The following is a 24,092-nucleotide window of genomic DNA, read 5'->3' on the forward strand; positions in this document are numbered from 1 at the left end:
TCTCAGTCAAGTTTATGGTTTTTCTTTTTTAAGGTTTATTTATTTATTTGAGAGGAAGAGAGAGAAAGGGAGAGAGAGAGAGAGCCTGAGTGCAGGAGCGGGGGCAGAGCTGGAAAGCAGCAGAGGGAGAAGGAGGCTCCCCACTGTGCAGGGAGTCCTGATGCAGGGCTCCATCCAAGGACCCTGAGATCATGACCCAAGCTAAAAGGAAGATCCTCAACTGACTGAGCAATCCAGAAACCCCTAGTCAAGTTTATGTTTAAAAGATTATCATAATTTTAGGGGCACCTAGGTGGCTCAGTGGGTTAAAGCCTCTGCCTTTGGCTCAGGTCATGATCCCAGGGTCCTGGGATCGAGCCCCACATGGGGCTCTCTGCTCAGCAGGGAGCCTGCTTCCCCCTCTCTCTCTGCCTGCCTCTCTGCCTACTTGTGATCTCTGTCTCTCAAGTAGATAAATAAAATCTTTAAAAAAAAAGATTATCATAATTTTAAATTATTTGCATTTTTCTGTTGGTTTTGCTCAATCTTTGAACCTAGTCTTCAGATAGCAGACAGTGGTTGGGATGAAGAGCAAGGAAGATAAAGTGTTCTCCCAGCCATTCAGCTATGTTTTTAAATGAATTTGGGGCAGTGTCTTGTAAATATACTAAGAAAATAAAGTGGTTCTGTGGGATATTATTTTGTGGTGGTTGTGTCATTTATATAGTTTAATTTCATCATTGTTGAGGCAATTAGGATGTTTTATTTAAGCTGGAACTTAACACTTTTCTATTTAATCACTGTTTGCCTGCATATAAAGGATTTTATTCAGGGGATCTTATGAGGATGTAACACAATTCAGTTGTTGGACTTGAGAAATTAACTATTTCTAAGCAAGTGAAATGGAATTTGGGAAGGCACAGAACCAAGTTTTTTAGAATGCAAATATTTATTGAATATAAAAATGTAATAAATGTAGAGATGCAGGATAATACACTATTTTTTACATGGCAAAACAAAATATTGAAAGGATGCTTATATGTGATTCAACACAATTCTATTAAAACTTCTAATGGGATTTTTTGGGTATGGCTGAATGCGGAAGGCAAATATTACACTTAATCAGGTAATATAATCTGGGAAAAATGGGTAAGAAATTTGCAAGTATCTATGCACACATAAGGAAATATGAAGGAGTGTTTGGAGGGGAAAAAAAGAGAACAAGGTTATCAAATCTAGCCCTACTGTAGATTTCAAACATACTATAAACCAGAGTAATAATTAAAACTGCCTAACACATGAACAGCAAGTTCCTACGATAATGCCAGTCCCATTACATTTACTCAGTCTGAACAAAGTTTACAGAAGCCTATAAATGGACCCATTATGATACAATAACACACATAAAATATAATAGAGCAAGCTTAGTAAATGGTATGTGGATAACTTGGAACTTGTCAAATACGTGCCAGATATATTAAATGGTTAAAGATCTAAAGATTTTTCATCTTTACGTTTACTGAACGTATGGAACAATTTGTAGAGAAGTTAATGTATATATTGTATTAAAGTGCCATTTAAATGCATAAGAAAAAAAACAGGACTACAATGTAGTCAGATTATATGGGTAGAGATAATTTTCACATTAGAAAGGAAAGACAATGAAATTATTTTTAAATGGGAGAGTAATTATGGTCACCATTAGTATAAAAAGACAACCCAGAAGTGCCAGTTTACATTAAATAAACCACCAAAAGAATTTAATCACATGAAAGGGTGAGAAAGTTTTGTGAAAGTGGAATGCTCACATATTGTTGGTAGCTTCATATGTGATTTCAATCTCCTCACATCAATATGGCTAGAAATGTGAAGTCCATAAAAATACTCATACTCTGATTTACTAATCCCATTTCTGTTAATGTTTTTAAGGAAGAATAGTATCTCTACTATTAGTAGCTTCTCTAGCATTAAAAATAAATGAAAACAACTTAGATGTTCCCACACAGAGGAATGGTTGAAGAAATGACTACATATGCAAACCATGGAATATTATATGGCTAGTAAAAATGAGAACTGTGTGAATTACATGGAAATGTAGGATGTGTTTGTGACATATTAAATGAAAAAACCAGAATACATTGTTATATGTGTTATGAGAACATCTATGTGAACATATGCTTCCATGGGAAATAAATACATTTGTAAAAATTGTTAATAATTGTGTTTGGATGATGAGATTGAGGGTTTTTTTTGGTTAAAAATGTCTTCAATGTTGTTATGTGTTTCTAAAGAAAAATAATACAGATGGCTAAGTAGGGCAGCTGTACTGACTCTGGCGGTTAAGGTACTGCTTTCCAAATGTTATTTTGGAGTCCTGCCAAAATATGCCAGGATGTTTTGGGTCTCTAACAGTCTGAAGTTATTCTGTTTCCTTATTCTCCTTGACCAGTTTTTTACTAGGTTTACAAAGAAGCAAGTTACTTGCAACCATGATAAAGAGGGTGGTGTGGAGCCTGTGGAATTTGCTGGTCTGTTGCTGCCCACTTTGCACTCAGTGCCTTCTCTATTTTCCTCCCATCACATATTAAGAAGCATCTTTAGCATCTTTGGTGCTCAGAGAAGCTCATTGATGTAAAAGAAAAATAGTGGAATAGTGGTTAGGAAATCTGCCTTCTAGTTGCATGACCTTGAGCAAATGACTGTGACCTTCTGCGTCTCAGTCTCGTCATCAATAGAAGGATGGTGTTTGAACACCAGGGCCCAGACAAAGGATTAGTCCAGGGATATAAAAACACCGCAAGCCACAAGCACACTCCAGGGTGCCAAGTGCTACTCTAGTGTGCTCCTAAAAGGGCAAGTTTACTGTGTCGCTGTTGCAACAGTATGGACAGCTGAAGTGCTCTCAGGGAGTGGTCTGGTCCACTCAGAGGGCGTGGTTACTGTATACTACATGGGGTAAACCATTCAGCTAGAGAAGGTCACTCAGGTTCAGCATTGTGGCTAAAATATAGACCAGTTGGTGACAAGCATGATCAAATATTAGCTAATGATAAATTGCTCCATTGTTTAGACTACATAACTGAAACACAAAGTTTCAGATGTTTTTAGATTTTCCGAGGAAGCTGAAATACTACTCACTGAGGTGTTTTTGTTTTTGTTTTTGTTTTTCCTTTTTCCTAATGTGTAGAGGCAATCAGTAAAAACAAAAACAAAAAACCAAAAAAAATTAAAGGTAAGAAGGTTTAGATTCAACTGCTTTCATCAGGTTGTACAATTATTTTAGGCATTGCACTACTGTGTGGTATAGAAATCGTAGGGAACCTACTATCATATCATGGGTGTCATTGTTCATTTCTAAGGAAATGAACATTTCTAAAGAATGTTGTATTGTGGTTTGTACACATGAGGCACACCTGCTATGTAGGCAACAGATCCGTATCTTCTTTGCTAATTAGGAGCAATCATTTTACTGAATCACCCATACAGATGACTAATATATTTTGTACTTTCTGCTTTTGAGGTTTGATGTGAGATGTCCATACCACCACTGAAAAATTCCTAAGTAATTTGAAATCACTGGCCACTCAGATAAGCGTAGTAAGATTGGAACGAAAACATACTTGCTATATTCTAGATGAAAGACCTGAGATTCTGGCTTAATGACTGGCCCCACGCAAGTACTAAGTCCTTTTATGAGGCAAGAACTACATACTTTAAGAAAGCAGTGCTCTAAGAAATAAACAAGCATAGGAAGAGGGATGGTAGATCTAAACTTTTGTATAGGTCAGTTTCACATTATTCATTGACAAATCAGCAAGAAAAGGATTCTTAGGAATCTTCAAGCCAATCCGTGAGCCATTCCGACGGGAAGTGCCCTCCCTTTTCCTCAGAAAGAGACCAACAGAAGGATAAGTTGTGAAACCCTGTACTAGCGCAAAACCATCACAGCAGTAGTTTAGAGGCAGTATTATAAAGCTAAGTTCCAAACGTTATTTGAAAGGGCCTTTGCAACTTTTATCCAAGTCCTAGAAAAGTACATAAATATTTTCACAGCTCTAGATATCCAAGTGTGAAAAATGGATGTGTTGTACCGTTTTGAAACTCCTGTAGGTGCTTATATTTGTTGATCCAGAATAATTTAAAATAACCAAACCATTTGAACTTTTGTTTTGCTGTATTTATGGCAAGAACCCTAGACTAATAATTAAGATTATTTGTCTCTGTGGATGAAGAAGTCTTTGGAGACCATATCCACATGAGTTTTTTAGATAACTATTTCCTGAATAGCAGTCAAGCCTAGACTCTAGACATTAGATTGTCTTGGAAGTGAAAATGTATTTCCCATGACTACTGTGGATTTCTACTTAGTGTGTATAATTATTGCTGTTTGTCTTCTCCATTGTTAGGAATGTTTTTGTTTTTGTTTTTGTTTTGAGCATCTACCTTCTAATAGTGGATAGCAAATCATTTCAATGTTTTTAAAAATACTGAGGTTAGTTAAATTAATTTTTACTACTATGTGTGTTGGGATTAGAGTGGAGAGGCCATATGTGACCATATGTGGCTAATTCCAAATTGCATGATAAAAATCATGTATTTCTGGCTTTGGGATAGGTTTTTGATTTTTCACTTGACTGTGGTTGGGTTTGATGTTCTGGGACTTTAAAACACACTAAATCCACCCTGGGAGACTTGATTTGGGAGTAGCTGGCCGCCAGCCAACTCTGTATCTTACTCTTCTGCTTGGCCCTCCAGCATCCGTTTATTTTAGGCTCTCATCAGATGAGATATAGCTTGCTTTCTCTCAAACTTTCTCTTGAAACTGAGATAGTAATTTAATATTTGGGCTTTAGAAAAGGTATAAGGTGGTAGAAAAGGTGGTAAAATGAATGGAATTAACTGATATTATTTATAAACCTAATCAAGCTGTTTATGAGTCTTTAGTAGAATAAATACTTTCTGTGGGAGACCAGGTATAACATTCTGAGGATGATTTTGAAATTCATGCCAGTGAATTCTTTCCAAGTGACTGATTATAGGTATTAGTTTATATTCCTCAACAGAGATTATATGGAACTAGAACTTAACTGCTTTAAGGAACTACAGCCTACACATTTGCATTGCATTGGTAAATTAATAAGAACCAATGAACTGAATTCTAAAGCAATCAGTTGCCTCTTTTTCTCACGTCTAATTTTTACATATCCTAACTGTCATTATATAGTCCTTGCTTCTGTGTGCCAATCAGTACTGACAATAAACTTTTCTGCTCTCACATTGACTGTGTCATTTTATTGTTTTCTTTATGCTCGGACATTCATTTTGCCCCAAACTGGATTGGTTTAGTTAGCAGATGCTTTTGTTGTTTTATACTTTTAAGAAGCACAGTAACTTAGGAGAAGATTTAGTAAGAATCTTGATTTGATTTCTTTTTTCCTTCTTTTTTTTTTTTTAAGGTTTTATTTATTTATTTCTGTGAGAGAGCGAGAGAGCGAAAGAGTGAGCACAGGCAGGCAGAATGGCAGGCAGAGGCAGAGGGAGAAGCAGGAGCCCAATGTGGGACTCGATCCCAAGACGTTGGAATCATGACCTGAGCCGAAGGCAGCTGCTTAACCAACTTGAGCCACCCAGGCGTCCCTTGATTTGATTTCTGTGTTATTAATGTATTGATGCCATGATGCTGCTCTGGTTTAAACACTGTTTTTGTTTTCCTTTCCTCATTAGGTGGAGTCTTTGAATTTTTAAAAAGACAATGGTAATGAGATCCACTTGAAAAATTAAGTGAACTGATTTGGTTGGAACACTCTTTTACCAATTCATTAACAGTCAACTGCTGGGTAAGTTGAGTCAAGTGCTTTTTATATGGTTTGATTTCAAAATTATTGGAAATATCTTTTAAGCAAAATATTAAGCTTTATGTGAAATTTTGGCAGTGATGATTTGAGGCCCTTACTACCTGTGAAAGATGTTTGGAATGCTATCTAAATGAACATGTTTGTAAGTGTTTACAATATTTCTGGGAATGTACCAATTAGAAAGATGAGAAAATTAGAAAATGTTGTCACTTGTAATTTGGGACCAGATACTTTTATTTACTATTTTAGTACTTATTTGCTTGTTGAAATCTTGGAATAATGTAAAAATATCAGATTTTACCATTAGTGAGATATTTATGTATAATTGTACTGTATTGTATCAGAGGCAAATCTAAAATCTAATGATTTTGAGTAAATTAGTATCTCTCTTTAGATAAATCTAAAATCTAATGATTTTGAGTAAATTAGTATCTCTCTTTATTTAGGCCATTCTCATTTTACATAAAGTTTGGTTTATGTGATAAGAATAGAAACCTTTAAGTCTTGCTCAATTCAACTTCCTCGTGGCACTGTGTTTTGTGGAAAGCTCTCGAGGTAGAGAACTCCTAACCAAGATGAGTTAAGGCTTTTAGTAAATTACTGGTCCTGCCAAGACTGAATTTAGTGGGAACAGGACTTTGGCTACTGCTAAAATGTCAGTATAGTAAAGCCTGCTCTGTCAAACAGATTTTTGGCATCAGAACTCTAAATGATACTGATTTTAAGGTTTGGTAATTCTTCTTCATCTTCTTCTTTTTTTTTTTTTTTTAAATCCAGGCAAACTCATGCTTTAATTAACCCTTTACACAGTAACAGAAAATTTGGAAAAATATTTATTTTTCTAGTCCAGTCACAAGATTTCAGTTTCTGAAATTCTAAATTTTATGTACAATTCTAAATTGTACAGCTTGTTATTTAATTTTCCTCTGAATGAACTGAAGCTATTTAAAAACCTGATGGATGATAATTAATAAGAGGAGAAAGTGGCTAATCATTTGGGGAGCAGACTTTGAAACCAAACTAATAGTATCTGCTTCACCTATCAACATCTTAAGACGTGATGAGGTCAGGTGGTTTTTCAGGGATATGGTTGCATAATTCATATGATGCCAACAACTGCTTTAGGTTTGTCTGAAATGATCTCCCTTGAGACAACTGCCCTAGAACTTGATTTGTTAGTGTGGCTTTTGAGTATTCCTTGAGTGCAGAAATAAATACCAAGCTTGGAAACCCCAGGATATCTTTTCGTTTTGTCTGTAAGGCTCATGGCCCAAGATTCATTTGTGACCAGTAATTTACATTGTTATGGGCATATGGTGCCATTCAGAAAAAGAAATAAAATCAGATAATTAAAGGGATATAAGGCAGTTAGATAAAAAACCCTTCAGGAAGAGAAACATTAAAAGACAGTTTCTAAAGCAAAACTTTAATTCTTCAATAGCTGGAGTAGATGTTAGAAAATGATAATGAATACTGAGCACCACTAACCTAAATGTTTTTGTCTGCCTCACTTAATTCTCCATGTACTCACAAGTTTGGCTTTTACAGTTCTTCTCAAAGTACTCCATTGTGTTATAGTTAAATTTTGGCTGATGGAACCTAACTTAAGGGATTTTTTTTTCAAGATTTTATTTATTTGACAGAGATCACAAGTAGGCAGAGAGGTAGGTAGAGAGAGAGGGGGAAGCAGGCTCCCACCGAGCAGAGAGCCCGATGCGGGGCTTGATCCCAGAACCCTGGGATCATGACCTGAGCTGAAGGCAGAGGCTTTAACCCACTGAGCCACCCAGGCACCCCTTAAGGGATGTTTAGGACACTGTGCAAGTTATGCTCTCTGAGTGCTGCCTGAGAATACACCTGGCCAGGACATTGAGTACAGCTGGCTTTCTTGTTTATTACATGTGTGTTCTGGGAACCTTTGCTCCAAAGTCGGCATACTGGGAGTCACTGTGTTTTAAAATAATAGTTTTTTGGGGGGGAGATAAAGTAAATTCATAAGATTATGTGAGGATTAAACTCCTGGCAGGTGGTAGGAGCTCAACAACTATTAGTGTTTAGGAGGATGGTTAGTAGTGGTAATGGTAGTGTGTCATTATTTAAGCATAACAGTACTTAGCACTTTATTAATCATGTGACTGATTCTTTAGCCTGTCACTGGTGACAGAACTCATTGAGATGGGAACATTTTCTCAATTAAACCAAATGCTTTGGTTAGGAAACACTTCATATGAAATTAGTATGGTTTTTTATGATGTCTGCGTTGTGTATAATCACCAGTCTCTCCCTGACTTTGTCTGTGAACCTGGCTTTGCCCATTAGTCCAAGTGAGGATATTTTTTTCAAATAATACATTTTAGAAATTTGCCTGATTTCCCCTCCCCACATTGGTAGTAAATAGAAGGCAGTTTCCAAGAAAGGAAAACCCTCACCATTAGGATGATCTTTCTCTTATATCACTTTTTATAACATATAGTAAAAAAAAAATTTATCTTTCTATCAACAATATTGCTCCTCATTTGTTGCCATTTTCTTTCGGGTAGCCAGTGCTTTTGATTTGTCTTGAAATTATTCATTTTAAGGTAGGTGAACTTTGAGCCATTAGGTGGACTATGGACCTTTAACAATGTGTTCAAAATTATATTCTTTCATTGCATCAGTTGCAATTATTTAAGAATTATGTAAATGGTGGGGAGCTTGGGTGGCTCAGTCGGTTAAACATCTGCCTTTGTTCAGGTCATGATCTCAGGGTTCTGGGATCAAGCCCTGCGTTGGGTTCCCTGCTCATCAGGGAGCCTGCTTCCTTTTGCCCTCCCCCCTGCTTATGCGTTCTCTCTCTCTCTGAAATAAACAGTTGAAATCTTAAAAACAAACAAACAAACAAACAAAAAACCAGAACTGTGTAAGTGGTATTTCTTCTTTAAGCTGAGGAATGGTAAGAAGGATGGTGAAAATGCTTAACATGTTCTGTGAGTTGGGCTCTGTGCTACAGGTACTTAAACTTTTTAAAGTTAAAAGTAAATGGGGCGCCTGGGTAGCTCAGTGGGTTAAGCCTCTGCCTTTGGCTCAGGTCATGATCTTAGCCTCTTGGGATCCAGCCCCACATCGAGTTCTCTGCTCATCAGAGAGCCTGCTTCCCCTTCTCTCTCTCCCTGCTTACTGTGATCTCTCTCTCTCTCTCTCTGTCAAATAAATAAATAAAATCTTTAAAGTAAAAAGTAAGAGTCCCATATTCACTTGAGAAAATTGGGTTTCAGAGCAGTTAATTACTTAGCTGAGAATTACATAGTCATTATAGTTAGTAATTTTTGGAGCCAGAAGTTATTGAAATCCAAATTTAATTTATAAATAATAAAACAGAATACTCAAATAAATTAAATAAATAATTTAAATATATATGTCATTAGTTACACAAATCGGGAAAATAAAACTGAGGCAACTTTTAATCCATTCTATTTGGACACGTTTTAGCAGATTTTGTAAAGATTTGGTAATGTTGCAAATTAAATTTACTCTCTGCTCTCTATGGGTTAGATATAATCTTTCTAGCTATCACATAGAATTCAGAGTAGACCTTATGAGCTTCAATGTGTTGTGGCCTTCAAAATGTTTCCTTTCATGTGGGGTCATTTTTATAGTTTTTTGCATGCATGCAGCTCTTCTGTTTGGGTCCTTTATGTTTTTCGGCAACTGGAGAAGGTGTCAGTATTTATGAATGAGTATTACTGGAATGATAGGAAGCCTAGAACCAGTCTCTATTTATCAGGGCTGCTGTTTCTTCTGCCATTATAGTCTGTGTGAATGGAGCCCATTATTGTTAGCTTCTTGGGCCACATGGGTTCATTTTTCCCAAATTATTTCTTTCGCTCTTGACACATACCTGATACCTCCTGCTTTGTTCATGCATTTCTCTTGGCTATGCCTTCATTCATTCCCACATTCAGTTCCTGACCCCTTCATGTATTCATCATTCAGTCAACAAGCGTTAATTAAATCAGCAGCATGAACAAAGCACATTTGGTCCATGAGCGTTTTTTTAGTTGTCAGAAAACTGACTGAAGTTTGCTTTTATATCATCTCATAATATTCCTTTCTGCCGGGACCCCTGGGTGGCTCAGTTGGTTAAGCAGCTGCTTTCGGCTCAGGTCATGATCCCAGCGTCCTGGGATCGAGTCCCACATCGGGTTCCTTGCTCCGCAGGGAGCCTGCCTCTCCCTCTGACTCTGCCTGCCACTCTGCCTGTGCTCACTCTCTCTCTCTGACAAATAAATAAAATATTTTAAAAAATATTCCTTTCTGCCTATCCTTCTTTTCTCCTGACTTTAGCATGCACTGAAGGGTGGTTGTGAGGGATAAACCTCTCATCTTTTATTCTCCACATACAACCTACGCAACAGGACTTAGTGTAATTATATTCCTTGTTTCCCTGATGACGTGAATTACCATTTGTGTAATGCTATACAGTTTACAAATGGCTTCCATGTTACGTTATCTCACTTTAGGCAATAACTATTATGTACATAGCACTCACATTTTATTTTGTGTATGAGGAAACGGAGGCTCAGGGGGTTACAAGTGAGTGATTTGCTCAAAGTCGCAGCACTACTGAGTGGTAGAGGCAGACTTGAACTCTGGTTCCCGCCACTTCAGATAGGGTATCCCTAGCTGCCAGGTCACGGGTCTGGCGGACTGCCAGTATTCAATTATTGGAGCTTTGTTGATGCAGTCACTATATTCTGTTCAGTATGAATCAAATAAGGAAATAGACGCTATATGGAAGTTTGGGAGAAAAATCAGGTCTGATAGGAAATATTGGAGGCAGTGTACCTTTACTTTCCTTGGTGGTACAACTGTTTAGTTCTCCCAGACACTCTCCCAGCTTTGAGAATCTCACAGACTCCAGGCAGCATCCCTATAGATGAAGAATAGCCTTTGAGATTCTGATTCTCTTGGGTAGTTTTCGTAATAAATTGCTGAAGTGGATATTGGCCAAAATGACCCACTTAGAGATCTTTATTTATGAACCTGATCTCACATTGACTTCTCATCCATGAATTGTCAAAAGACAAATTAACTTTGAGTTTTCAATCTCATCTATTATTTGCGTTATTATTTTTTTGTTAATTGTACTTTACTGATTTGAGAAACTGGTTAGCTATTTTTTTTAGTATGATTCATCTTCATGTTTTACCGTTTCCCTCTGAATCCCCTTAACAATTTTTACTTCTCTAATGTTACTTTTTGTATGGATTTTTGTGCTTTATATTAAAGTGATTTGTGTGAAATTTTTCTCTCACATGCTACCCTATAAGCTGCTTGAGGTCTTGTGTCTATTTTGTGGGTGTCCTCTTCAGCCTTGAAAATGGTGATTGAAAAAAATAGTAGATATTCAATAAATATTTGTTTAATTCAATAAAAATATTTGGCTGTGAGTTTTCTTTTTAAAGTTCATTTTGGGGACTGCAAATTTATACCTGGGTGCATATTGAATTTTAATCATATTAGTGAGATGAGTCTGCATGTCTGCTACTTATTAAATACCCAGAGCAGAGCAGTAAGAATAAATTTTGTGTTTTTCTAATGATCTTTTTGAATGCAAAGAAATCTCTATATAGAGTAACAACAGTATTCTCCCCCACAAATAAAACAAAAACCCCTTTATTCCCCTGACAAGGACATTTTATTGTCCTTGTCTTGGCCATGGGAACAAAAACAATTGACCTCTGAAAAGATTTAATGAGATAAAATAAAACATGGCCTCTGAAGTGAAGGCTTCCTAGGAGAGGGTGGGGTGCAGGGGTAGTGGTGAGGTAGGGGGGATAGTGGTGAAGGAGGGTGCAGGGGGGTAGTGGTGAGGGTCGGTGCAGGGGAAGTGGTGAGGGTGGGGTTCAGGGGTAGTGGTGAGGGTAGCGTGGGGGGTAATGGTGAGGGTAGGATGCAGGGGGGTAGTGGTGAGGGTGGGGTTTCAGGGGGTAATAATGAGTGTGGGGTGCAGGGGGTAGTGGTGAGGGTGGGTTGGAGGTAGTAGTGAGGGTGGGGTGCAGGGGTAGTGCTGAGGGTGTCAGGGGGTAGTAATGAGTGTGGGGTGCAGGGGATAGTGGTGAGGGCAGTTTGGGGGTAGTGGTGAGGGTGGAGTGCAGGGGTAGTGAGGGTGGGTTGGGGGTAGTGGTCAGGGTGGGGTGCAGGGGTAGTGGTGAGGGTGGGTTAGGGGTAGTGGTGAGGATCGATGCAGGGGTAGTAGTGAGGGTAAGGTGGGGTGTGTAGGTGCAGGAGTCCCTAAAAGCACAGAAGGCACTTAAGAGGCACTTACACGAGTTTGCACAAGAGCTGTCAGTTCATGGGGTGCCTTTTACCTCTCCTTCCACCCTTCCATCACAGACAGAGGTACTTTTAGAAAACTTCAGTGAACCCTTGAACTGAGGGTTCAGGAGATTCTTTCTGACTTCATTGCTCCAATATCTTCCTCAATTTCCCACTTCTCAGGTATGCATGCATTATGGTACCCCTGTGGCTACTTTCTGCTCCAATTGTTTTACTTAAGACTCTCCTGATACTCCCGCAGGTCACGGCCTCTGTTCATTATTCCTAGATTCCATATACCGGAGGATACTGTATCTAAACCTGTCTTTTGGGAATTTGCCAGTTGGACCCAGAGTACCTTCTAGTCTGGTTTTGTGCAGTGGGATCTCAGGCAGGTGTGGAGGGCCAAAACTGGAGGGGCAGCAATAAGGATTGACGGGCCACAGATAATGTAAGGGAGGGGATGCAGGAAGTCAGCGTAGGGCTGCCTGATTGGGTGTAGGTGGTTGTGTGGGTATGTGTGTGTGTGTGTGTGTACATGTGCATTTGTATCTGTGCAATATGGGGGTAGGGGAGCAGAAGGAGGCTGTCAATGAAGACACAAGGCTTTGAGCCTGGGAGTTTGAATGTTACTTTTAATAGGAAAAGAGAAGTAAAGAGAGAAACTAGTTTCAGTCATAGGGTGATGAACTTGATTGTAAACTAGTTGAATTTGAGATAAAAGTAGATAAAAAGCCTATATTATACTACATGGCTTTTCTTTCTCCATGAGGATTGATAGTTGGAAACAGGAATTCACTGGAAGACCTGAGTCTTCCTCTTGTTGCTGTCCTTAAATATTTCCCAAGAGCTTAGGATAGTTTTAGGTTTTCTCAACCTTACTCCTGCCAAAATCCCCCACAAATTCACCTCCTCAGGAACATGTGTACTTGTCAGAGTACTCACAGCAGCCAGAAGTGTGCCTTTCAGCATCCAAAAATAAAAACGGGGAAAATAGCTATCTTTTCCTTTTGAGGAGCATAATCATTGTCATCTCACGACTTGCTGAAATAGCACAGCAAAGGAACATTTTTTGGCAGGCTGGGAAATCTAGGGAATGCGCAAACACATGAACTGCTCTTTTGCTATGATTTATTCAGTTGGAGCAGTCCACATCAGGGAAGCAATGGGATTTTTACTTCCGCATTAAAATTTTTTAAAAATGTATTAGCTGTTTGAATCTAACGTTATTCTCTCAATTGGTGGTGTTTCTAACAACAAAATCTTTAGGTTCTTAAATTTGATGGTGGCAGTGAGTTGGCGGGTTCCATTGTAGTCCACCCCCATTCCCATCCACTGAGTTTTTGAATTTCAGAAGAGATGCTCTTGATTAAATCAGTTTAAGAGCATATAATGATCCTGTAATTATCATTTGTCATTACCTTGTGTACTAATGATTAAAGCAAACATTTAATAACTATAGGGCAGTAAATATATTTTAGATCTTGAGCCATAAAAAGATTTCCATTAACAGAATGTTTTGTGCACAAATAAATTATTCATTGACTGTAGCAGAGCTTAATTCTGTCATCAGCCTTAAGTGGAAATTTTGAGAACACCAATCATCACAGATGCCAGCACTAACTTGGCTTTGGCCCCCATCCTTCTTACATGGAACCTGAGCTTTTTTGGCTATTTGTAAAAGCTTCAGTTTAGGTTAAATTCAATGAATATTTATGACATTTCTGCCATATGCAATTTAGTGTTCTGGTGGTTAGAGGAATAAAACGAGGAGGAAGTCTGCATTTTAGTCTTTCCTTTGCTTATCAAATCTAAAAGAGAGATGAGACTGTTTTTACCTGACTTGGATAAAAGAAAGCTTAACTAGCATCCCCAGAGATGTGTAAGTAAAACATGTTGCCCATTCAGAGGAGGAAATCATACGCACTTTCTTGTGGGTATGTGAGGGGAAAGGGCTTAGGGATCAGGAAGTCTTTCCTGAGGAAGGCTTCACGATGGGCAATGTTTTGACAGGTGGAGAGAATTATATCCACATAGGCAAAGAAATAGGTGGATGGTATGGGTGTCCTCATGAAGTGAAAACTAACATGCTGTGTTCGCTGAGTAAGGAGGAGACATGGAAGAAACAGAAAGAACGATGTCAAGAGATCTGGCGTGTAGAGGGCCTTCAGTGTGCAGTTAGCAGATTCGTCTGGTAGACATCAGAGAACCTTTATCCATTTTTGAGTCGAGGAGTAACATGCTTAGATTACATTTTGGCAATATACCTTACTTCACTTTATAAATAAGGGGTAGAAGACTTGGAGGTAGAGAAGTTAGGAGCTATTGGGATAGTCTCCATGAGAGGTTAGTGGGTTCTAAATTGGGCTGGATGAAGTAGGAATACACAGGTGGGGACAGAGGGGATTAAATGATCTGCAGGTTTGGGCTTGTGATGGGCAATGGAGGGGTGGGAAACAAGAAAGTTAAAGATTCTGTTCCGTTCAACAACTTCAGTAGACTCTTGAATCCCACTAATATTTATGGAAAGCCAGGCATGTGCAAAACATTGTGCTAGAGGTGTGTACTGACGAAACAAGTGTGGTCTTTTTCCCATGTAGCTGAGAACTTAGGTGTGGTTATAAAATATGTCTTCAGTTAACTAAAATCCAAAGGAGATGATGATCATTGTCATAACAGGAGTAGAAGAAAGGGCTATGAGAACTCAAAGGAGAGAGGTATTAATTTTGACACGGGAAAAATGAGAAGCATACAGGGAAGAAGATGCTTCATCTGGGCCTGGAAAATCAGATAGAGGACAGACTCCAAGGTATTTTAGCTATCAGAATTGTAGCTGGACATCAAGACAGGCAAATATCAAAGAAGCTAAGGGGGAAGGAACTTCATAAGAAGAAGAGCTTTTACTTATTGTCTATGTGTGTCTGATTTTGAGCTGGGAACTCAATATTTAAGGAAGGTATGTCTAACAGTATCAAGTGCTGCAGAGTTGTCACCAGTGTTCTGATCTAAGAAAGGGTCACTGTCTTCTCCAGTTTAAAGATCATGGGTGGTTTTTGAAGGGATTTCCTTAGGGTAGGGGTGGAAACATCCTAAAAGTTACAACTTAATCTTGAGGATATAATTAAACTATGTCAGTGAAAGAAAAAGCTGAACTTCCTTCAGTGATTCCTCCTTAATGGGTCAAGTTTATATAAACCGTGGTTGATCTTAGTGCTCTGGCTGGGTTAAAGGTATCACCCTGAGACTATGTTAGCCCTGAGAAGTCTTCACAAAATATTTGAATATTGCAAAAATGTTAGATTCTTAGATTATTGTCTCACAGGTAAAAGATTTCAACACTTATTACCAGCTTTCCCCTTCCTCCTCCCCACTCCTTCCCTTTAAGCACCCAACTGGTTATGGTGAGTACATTTACCACACCCTTGGCTCAGGGTCAGGGAAGTCCTCAGGCTCTCCTTGGCCCTTTTCCCACATGGGAGATTTCCATGAGAACAATCCAAGGAAGTGTGTGCCCGTGTGCGCGTGCACACACATACACACACGCACACACCGCTTCTTTTCCTGTCCTCAAGGATATTGGTGTGCCAATAAACAGACAAAATATACATTCACCATCAGGAAACAGGTGAAGGGTGCAGAATCTGCTAGGAGGCAGGAGGGATACGTCTGACGGTTTAACATTTAGGAATAATAATAGACTTAAAGAAAAATTTTAAGTTGCCTTGCTAAGATGAATAGCATATTAAAGGAGAAAAGGTGACATTTATATCATAGTTATATTGGGTTGATTTTTGGTGTGTTTGTTTTAAATCCATTATTATAGCAAATTGGGCACAATAAAAGAACTTTCACAGAGGTGTCTATGTTACAAAGAAGAATTTTAAATTATATCAGACTACCTTGCAATTTAAAAGGAATGGAAAGGGACACCTGGGTGGCTCAGTCAGTTAAATGTCTGCCTTCGGCTTAGGTGATGGGGATGAGTCCTGCATCAGGCTCCTTGCTCAGTGGGGTGCCTGCTTCTTTCTCTGCCTGCTGTTCCCCCTGCTTGTGCTCTCTCTCTCTCTTTCTGTCAAATAAATAACTAAAATCTTAAAAAAAAATTAAAGGAATAGAAGGAAATTAAAAGGAATAGTAGAATAGAGGAAGAAGCATTTGCTCCTTAACCCCACAAATGCATAATAGTACATGTTAAGTATATTAAATGTGAGTGTGTTTATAATCATTCTTCCATTCATCTGTTCACTCCTTTGATCACTCCTTCAGTAAACATTTACTGAATTCCTCTTGTATTCCTGGCTGAGGGCTGGGAAATACAGCTGAGTAGAGAAGAGAATTAGAACATTGTAAATAAAATACATCCTTCTTATGTGTTCAGTCTGCTAGAATACAGGAATCCAGTTATTAGATTGATGGGAGTGAAACTCCTCAGAGCTTCTGAAGAAATTGCCATGCGTTCTTGTCATACTTTACCTATTACAGCTGTGGGATTCTTTTTCCTTAAGAATTGAATGGACAAGGTATTTTATCTGGCTGCTTTTCCCGCTATCTTGCAGAAGCCTTAACATAGATATTTGTTTCTTTGTGCATACATGTAAAAAGCCTAAATATCCTCAGGGAAGTTCCCAAATGTAGGGACATATTCTGCCTTTGCAAGCACTGTCAAGATTTTTTCAGCTGGCCATCGAACTTGGGAGTGAGAAGGAACAGTGCGACTGAGTCAGGCTTGTCTCCCAGGGCACAGTAAATCTGAGAGTGCAGGGATATGTCCCTTGCCAGCTAATACTTTCTTTTTTACTCTTTTATTTATTATGTCTCCTTGCTTCATTTTTATGACTTTCTACTTTTTTTGTGATGATGTGGCTCACAGGTTTCTGTCTCACAGGATTTAGTGTGTTGTCATGTCAGGGTGGTAATACGGTATGCGAAGACAGGGCCTTCAGTTTATACCCCTAATGGTTTTGCAATGCACATTCATGAATATTTGGGTGAGTGTAACATGCCACCATGTTCACCTCTGTTTTAAATAGTTAAAATTCAAGTTGAAATAAGAAACCTATAGAATCTTCATCACAGAACTCTCAATCTCAAATTCTTTTGTTTTCAAAACATATAAAACATAATATGTGCATAAATGACAGTAATTTTCATTATAAATGGCAACAGTTTTCATTCTGTCAAAATGTAAATTTTAAGTTTGGGGAGTTGATGAACATATTAACATATATTTATAGACTTCTAAAATATTTTAGTCAAAGTATGCTAATATGAAATCTTATTATGCATAGTTTAAGACTGCCCTAACCTAAGTTTGGAAGTATTTATTTGACAAGGATAAAACGTTTATGTGGACTTTTTTAATTCTAGAGAGAAAAAAATAAGTTAATTTCACTTTGGTATTATTTTTTAAATGGTTTGCATTTGTGCCTGTATTATTTTCTAAACCATATATATTTTCTTAATCCTTGTATCTGTAGCCACGGAGAAGACAAAAACTACTCTGATGTGTGTATATAGTTAATATATTCATTTACTCATCCATCCATTCATTCATTCATTCATTAATTCATCCATTCATTCATTCATCCAGAATAGGAATGGAAGGAAGTTGACCAATGATTATATTTTTGATTCTGATAAATGCAAGATAAACTAATGGGTTTTTACTGGGAAATATAGTACTAGTGAGGGGGCCTGACCAACATGGAAATTTAAGTGTATTATATATGCATGGAAAATTGCTGTCTAATCAGGAAATATATAACAGCATCAATCTGATAAAGCATTAATTATGAAATTCCCTTTGATCATTTACAGGTCAAAGAGATTCAGTCCTTTCAAAACATCGAGAACTATATGTGTGCTTTTCAATTTACATGTTGTGAACCTTTACCAGCTGGCAGGAACAAGACTTAAAATACTTTGGTTACTTATCTATAACTTTTCCACTAGTTACAGTAAAAGTAGAGCTATTCAGAGCTCCTCATATAAGATTTTATTTTTAAACCATTTAAACTTACCTAATGGAAAGTTCTCCTAAGGTAAAGATTTTATAATAAGACACGTTTGGTTTTAAAGAGCTAGTTTCAGATATTGAAAAGCAACTTTTAAATCAGCTATTTTTTATTTTTTTCTTGGAAGCAGCATGATTGGCCTGTACAGCAAATGGGATATAATATCTGTCTACTTAGGATTTTGCTTAAAATATAGAAGTGGGCCAGTGAATGAAGATAATGTCATTTATTTGAGATATCATTTTATTTTAAATATTGCTAGATTTACCATCCTTTATTATCTTTAATGTACCCTATCCTACATGTACATGTTTGATGCATTTTGGAAAACTGATAAAAATTTAAATTAAAATTATTTCCATGTTAACATTGGCACTGTGAATGATTCTTCAGAACAGATGCAATTAGTTAACATTTTCTGAAGAACACATTTTTAAATCTTTTTACTCACAATAACATTATCACTTAAATCCTCTGTGAATATCTTAGAGAATTAAGTTTGGATATGTTCTGTGTAGTTTCTGTAATGCCTATTATAATTAGATCTTGCATTTCTCCATTTAATAATACTATGTAGAATAACTTATAAGAAGGATGATTTAATAACTAAATGATTTCTAAGTTTTATTTTCTAACATTATCAAAGCCTTCATAAGTGATTTCTGAATTGAAGAATGCCAATATTATTTGGCCACATATGAACATTACATGGTAGTTCACTGTTGGGGGGAGGAAGTAGTGATTAACTGAGAGGACATTGGTTGAAATATCAGGAAGCCACCCAAGTTCTTGTCCTGAATCTCAGAGAATAGTCGACAGACCTTGAGCAAGTAGCTCAGCCCTCCCCTATCCCAGTATCCACCTTCCTGATTTTATATAAATATTATTATTATATATGTATTTTATATATATATACACACACATATGTATATAATGAGATTTCTCTATATATCTGCAAAACCTCTAAAATTCTTTCTTTGTTTAAAACCTGAAAATCAGGACTTTATATAGATCTTTAAACAAAAGTTGATCTGGATTATTGTAGGACCCAGTCCCTAATCCAGATGTCTAGGAAACGTCCTTCCTCTAAACTTCCAAGTACAAAGGGACAACTCTACTCAAAACGCTCATTGTGTTCATGTAAGTTGTTGGAAAAAACTTGCTGCGATATTTATTCTCCAAGTTTCAGAACTGGATAATCAACAAAAATGTAAAAGGCCCGCTTCATTCTCTTTGGCCTTTGCTGCCATTCTTCCTCCTATGAGACCTTAGTTTGAGTACTCTGGTAAGGAAATGCACGGTTGGGGGGGGTGGAGATGGTGGAGTACAGGTCAGCCAAGAGCCCTGGAGACAGGGAGAGAAGACAGAGGAAAGAGGAAAGAAGGTACACTAGGTAAATGGTTTTCTTTACACCAGTATGGAATTCCTCAGACTCAAACTGTACAATCCCCTCCTCTCTCACTCAGTGGTATTTAACTGTGGTTTTATATCTGGCTGAGACGGGGCGGAGGATATCTGAGAGGGGCAGTGAAGGGTGCTCTTACCTCCCTAGCTCCTTGGACCGGATCAGCCATCACGTTACCCAGTAATCTCGGAGATATTCTAAAGAAGAGTGGAGGCAAAAACCTGATGGAGCTGCTTCCATGGCAGTTTTGAGGGAGAACTGGTTAGAAGCCACACTTGGTTTGGACCTTAAGAGTACACAACTCGGGATTTGGCTTTGGCGCCAATACTTCTGGGACCTTCAGGGCAAGAGTTCAACTGGAGGCTCACAGATAGTCTTCTTAACCTGATCAGTGATAGTCTTTATAAGGAAGAAGATGGTCATGTTGTGGGCTTGATGAGAATACTTTTGGGGCTCACTTTTGTTGTTTTGAACAGTAATTGAATGATCATTAAATAATTTGTCATGTCCTGTTAGTGAATTTTATGTGGGTCATGCTTGATAAAAGTCTGCTTACTTGCATTGTTTCCAGCTTAAAAAATTTAAGCAGAATGATGCTTTTAGATTTTCTATTGCTGTTTTTTTTACTCGTTTTCATTCTCAATGACCTAAGAGATTTAAATATAAAATGTTAATTGTATTCAAAGTATATAAAACATCAATATATTTTCATTAATAATATAGAGCAGAGGAAGTACAAATTCAAAAGCTAAACATTTTCAAAAAGCTATTTTAAATTTAATATCCACAATAACTTTAAAATCAAAAGGAAGTCCATATTATAATGAATGTATAAAATATTTTAAATCCAAAATTATTGAAATAAAGTTTTTTAACTTTTTTGGCAATATAATTATCTTTTTTTTTTTTTAAGATTTTATTTTATCCATTTGACAGACAGAGATCACACGTAGGCAGAGGCAGGCGGGGTGAGGGGGGGAAGCAGGCTCCCCGCTGAGCAGAGAGCACGATGCAGGACCTCGGTCCGAGGACCCTGAGACCATGACCCGAGCCGAAGGCAGAGGCTTTAAGCTACTGAGCTACCCAGGCACCCTTGTAATTATCTTCTTAACCACTGAATGGAAGTATATATGGATTAGTGTTCAATGTTTGTTCAGTTGCTAATGTAAAGAATTAATGTGATTCATGCACTTTACATCATCACAAATTTAAAAGTGAGAATTGTTTACTTGTAAAATGTTCTTTGGGCACCATGTATAATTTTTCCAAGTGCTGCACTTAATGCACTGAGATTTCTAAAACTACGGATCAGAGCACTAAGAGAAGCAAGAAATGGCATGCCTGGTAGTCCTTTGTATAGAGGAATCTGTTGCCTTTGCGCCATTTAAAAACAATGGCTAGGTACTCCGTGTTTTCTTTTACTTAAGTATTAATGCTGCTCACATTTTTTCTGCTTTTGAAATGGTGTAAGTCCACACTCTGCAGTGTCACAACCCACAAACCTTCAGGGCATTCAGTCTCAGTTTTTGATTGGGGCAATGAGATGGCTCACCAGATGCAGAGAAACATTGCCCTGGCACCTAAGCAGCAACAGTCAGGAGCTAGGACATTTAGGGCTGCAGGACATTTGGACGCTGGTGACAGAGTTGCACATGTACTTTTCAATACGTTTCTTTTCTTTCTTTTTTATTTTTCTTTTTTCTTTTAAGTAGGCTGCATGCCCACTGTGGAGCTCACTGTGGGACTTGAACCCTTGACCCTGAGATCAAGACCTGACCTAAAATTAAGAGTCAGATGCTTAACCGATTGAGCCATCCAGGCGGCTCTCAATACATTTCTTTTGTGTGTTTTTGTGAACCTTCTAAAGTGTGGGACCCAAGGCAAGAACTCCTCCCGCCTCGCTGTGGGATGCCTGACCACTGGCATGCTGAAGAGGGGCACCAACTACAGTGGCAGCAGAGGGGTTTCTTGAGGAGGACAGTAGGGGGAGCTGGTGCAGGAAGGAAGAAATGGCAAATGGTGGTGGTGTGACTGACTAGCAGGCTACCTGTGGGTTCTTGTAAGTCTCCCTTGCTGGCATTATACAAATACTTGGCTGGGACTTCTCAGGGGGCCTGGAGGTCCTGTGTGAGCAGTTGGGGCTGAAATGAGAGCTGTGGTTAATTGGTATTGATGCCCTTTCATCTGTATACGCCAAAGGGTGAGAGGTCCTTGGAGTGTTTGGGTAATTCATTTCCAAGTCCTTTTTGGATAAGGATGAGAAAAGATACTTCCATCCTGTAGGTCTGTTTCCCTCCACCTATCTGGAAAGGAGAAGAGAGTTCCTTTCCTTTGTGAAGACTCTTTGTGGAGAGAGGGGGGACACAATCGAATCATTGATCCTAGATCCCTAGAATTGTAAATAGATTTATTATTTACTTACAATGGGGATCTTAGCTGCAAATAGAATTCAGAGGATTTGAGAATTTGATTTAGAAAAAAAATTCTAATTTTATTTTCACTAACCTCTCACTGAACTTCAGCACTCCCTCCATTATTAATTAGGCAATAGACAAAACAGTAGTTTTAGCAATTTCTGTGCCTTTGTCTCCAGTAGAAATAACAGGTAGTCTCACATCATCCCTTTTGTGGCTAACATCTCAAAGTATCTTTGTGATTATGACTACTCAAAATTATGGTGGATATTATCTTGCTTTATATCTTGTTTCTAGTTTCCAATAAAGAATCATATATATTACTGTCAACAAATTTGTTTTAAAATTTTTTGAGATTGTTGTATGTCATTATAATCAATTTCCTTTATAATCTTCTGTATTTAATTTTATGCAGTTAGAACATTATGCTAGGAGGGATCCACAGGCTGTGGTCAGACTGCCAAAGGGGCTCATGGCAGCAAGAAGTTTGAGAAACTTCAATATATATGAATGAGATCCCGTAGTTCTCTATGGAAGATCAAGACTTGGAGAGTGTAGTGAGTTATTTAAGGTCACACGGTACAACAGGAATTACAAGAGGTATCCTTCCTGGACCATGTGGCCTCCTGGCACCTCAATCCTGATCTCGGTGCCAGGGAATTAGCTCCTTTGTTTTATTCAGCGAACCCTTTGATTATGGTGAAAGCCAACTCAGTGTCCTTTTGTTTGCACTTCCCTAACCTGTGGTGTTCTTCCTCCCACCTCTCCTTTCCAAGCCGGCTGGTGGTGGTGGTGGTGGTGAGAGGTGGTTATCTCCAGCAGCACTTGCTCCCAAAGCATCACAAAGCATGTTACCCTAAGATACCTGAGGGGGTCAGCAGAAAGAATAGAAAATTTAACCCTGGTTGCTTGGCCCAGTTTTAATGGTGGAATTTTAGGTAGTATTGATAGCCCCGTAATAGCAGGGGGAATCTTTCAGCCAAGCCCCTGGGCGCTCTTAAATTAATTTAAGAAACCTTGTCAGATTCTTTCGTCTTTATTTTAGACTAACACATGCCTGAAATATCAGCAGAAAAATGTAGAATTCATAACTAATTCTTAGATTTTACTTGTCAGTGCCATTTCTAAGCACTGTATAATCCTGTTAAGGATTTTAGTGTTATTATTAACCACATATTACAGATGGGAAAACTAAGGCACAGAAAGGGTAGGTAACTTGCCAGAAGTTATTTATGTGTCTATTAAGTATTAGAGGTGGAATTTGAAGGAGATATTGTTCATGATCTGGGCCACGGTGCTACACATCCAGCTGTTACATCAATGCCAGGCACCACTGTTGTCCGATCTCTATTTTCCTTTGTTTGGGGTTAGACTAGGAGTTTACACATTTGGGGTGAAGACAGCCTTTGGGTTATTATGATGCAGTCCTAGAAGGAACTCTTTTAGTCTCTTGGAGCTTGCTCCAAAAGGTACTGTGTCATTTGGTTCATAGTCTCTTGGGCTTCACTCCCTTGCTTTGTGTGTGATCAGGCGATATGGAGAAAGAAAAAACAGGCTCATACTCAAAAAGTTTAGTAGTGTTGCAGAATGCTAGATCTGGGTTGACTTTGTCTCCCTGTCAAGGACAATGACAGTGCTCTGATGTTTGCTTTTGAAGACTTCTTGTCAGTGACATTGACAAATATCAACGTCTTGGAGAATTTATATCTGAATTCTTATGTTTTGAAAAATAAAGTTTGTTAGTGTTTCTCTTCTTGAATACTAGTTGATGTTTTGCCAACTAGTCAAACGTCTGCAAATCTGAGTGCTGGCTGAGAAGTTAGCTTGCCATAACCAGTTATCCCCAAATGGCCAGATTCCATTGGTACCACTTTTATAGATGCTCACTGCTTGCATGCTTGGGGTTAGGAGGTGTACTGTTCCACTCGTTTTTGCCAGACATGCCCAGTACATTACTTGATGTGTTGGGACAGATGGTATAGCTCAAACCAAGATGATGAGGGAGAAGGAAAGTGAAAAAAAATAGAAAAAGGGCACTTGATTTTCTAATTCGCATTTCGGAAGTGAATTTTAGCTTCTGTGATTGACTAATAAATGCAGTGTTGCCATAGACTTGAATTCATTAACG

At 38.2% G+C, this 24,092-nt stretch overlaps 1 protein-coding gene across 30 annotated transcripts in view; it reads left to right on the forward strand.

Moving 5' to 3' along the window:
* Window positions 1-24,092, forward strand: part of HIVEP2 (HIVEP zinc finger 2) — a 198,309-nt gene that overhangs the window by 107,009 nt on the left and 67,208 nt on the right. For all 30 annotated transcript variants that reach the window (XM_082730848.1, XM_082730839.1, XM_082730842.1 and 27 more), the window contains one exon: window positions 5,704-5,816. The gene's annotated coding sequence lies outside the window, so the exon portion shown is untranslated. The remainder of the gene's footprint in view (window positions 1-5,703; window positions 5,817-24,092) is intronic.

The sequence above is a fragment of the Mustela nivalis genome (genome assembly GCF_964662115.1).
Source record: "Mustela nivalis genome assembly, chromosome: 5".
Classification (NCBI taxonomy): domain Eukaryota; kingdom Metazoa; phylum Chordata; class Mammalia; order Carnivora; family Mustelidae; genus Mustela; species Mustela nivalis.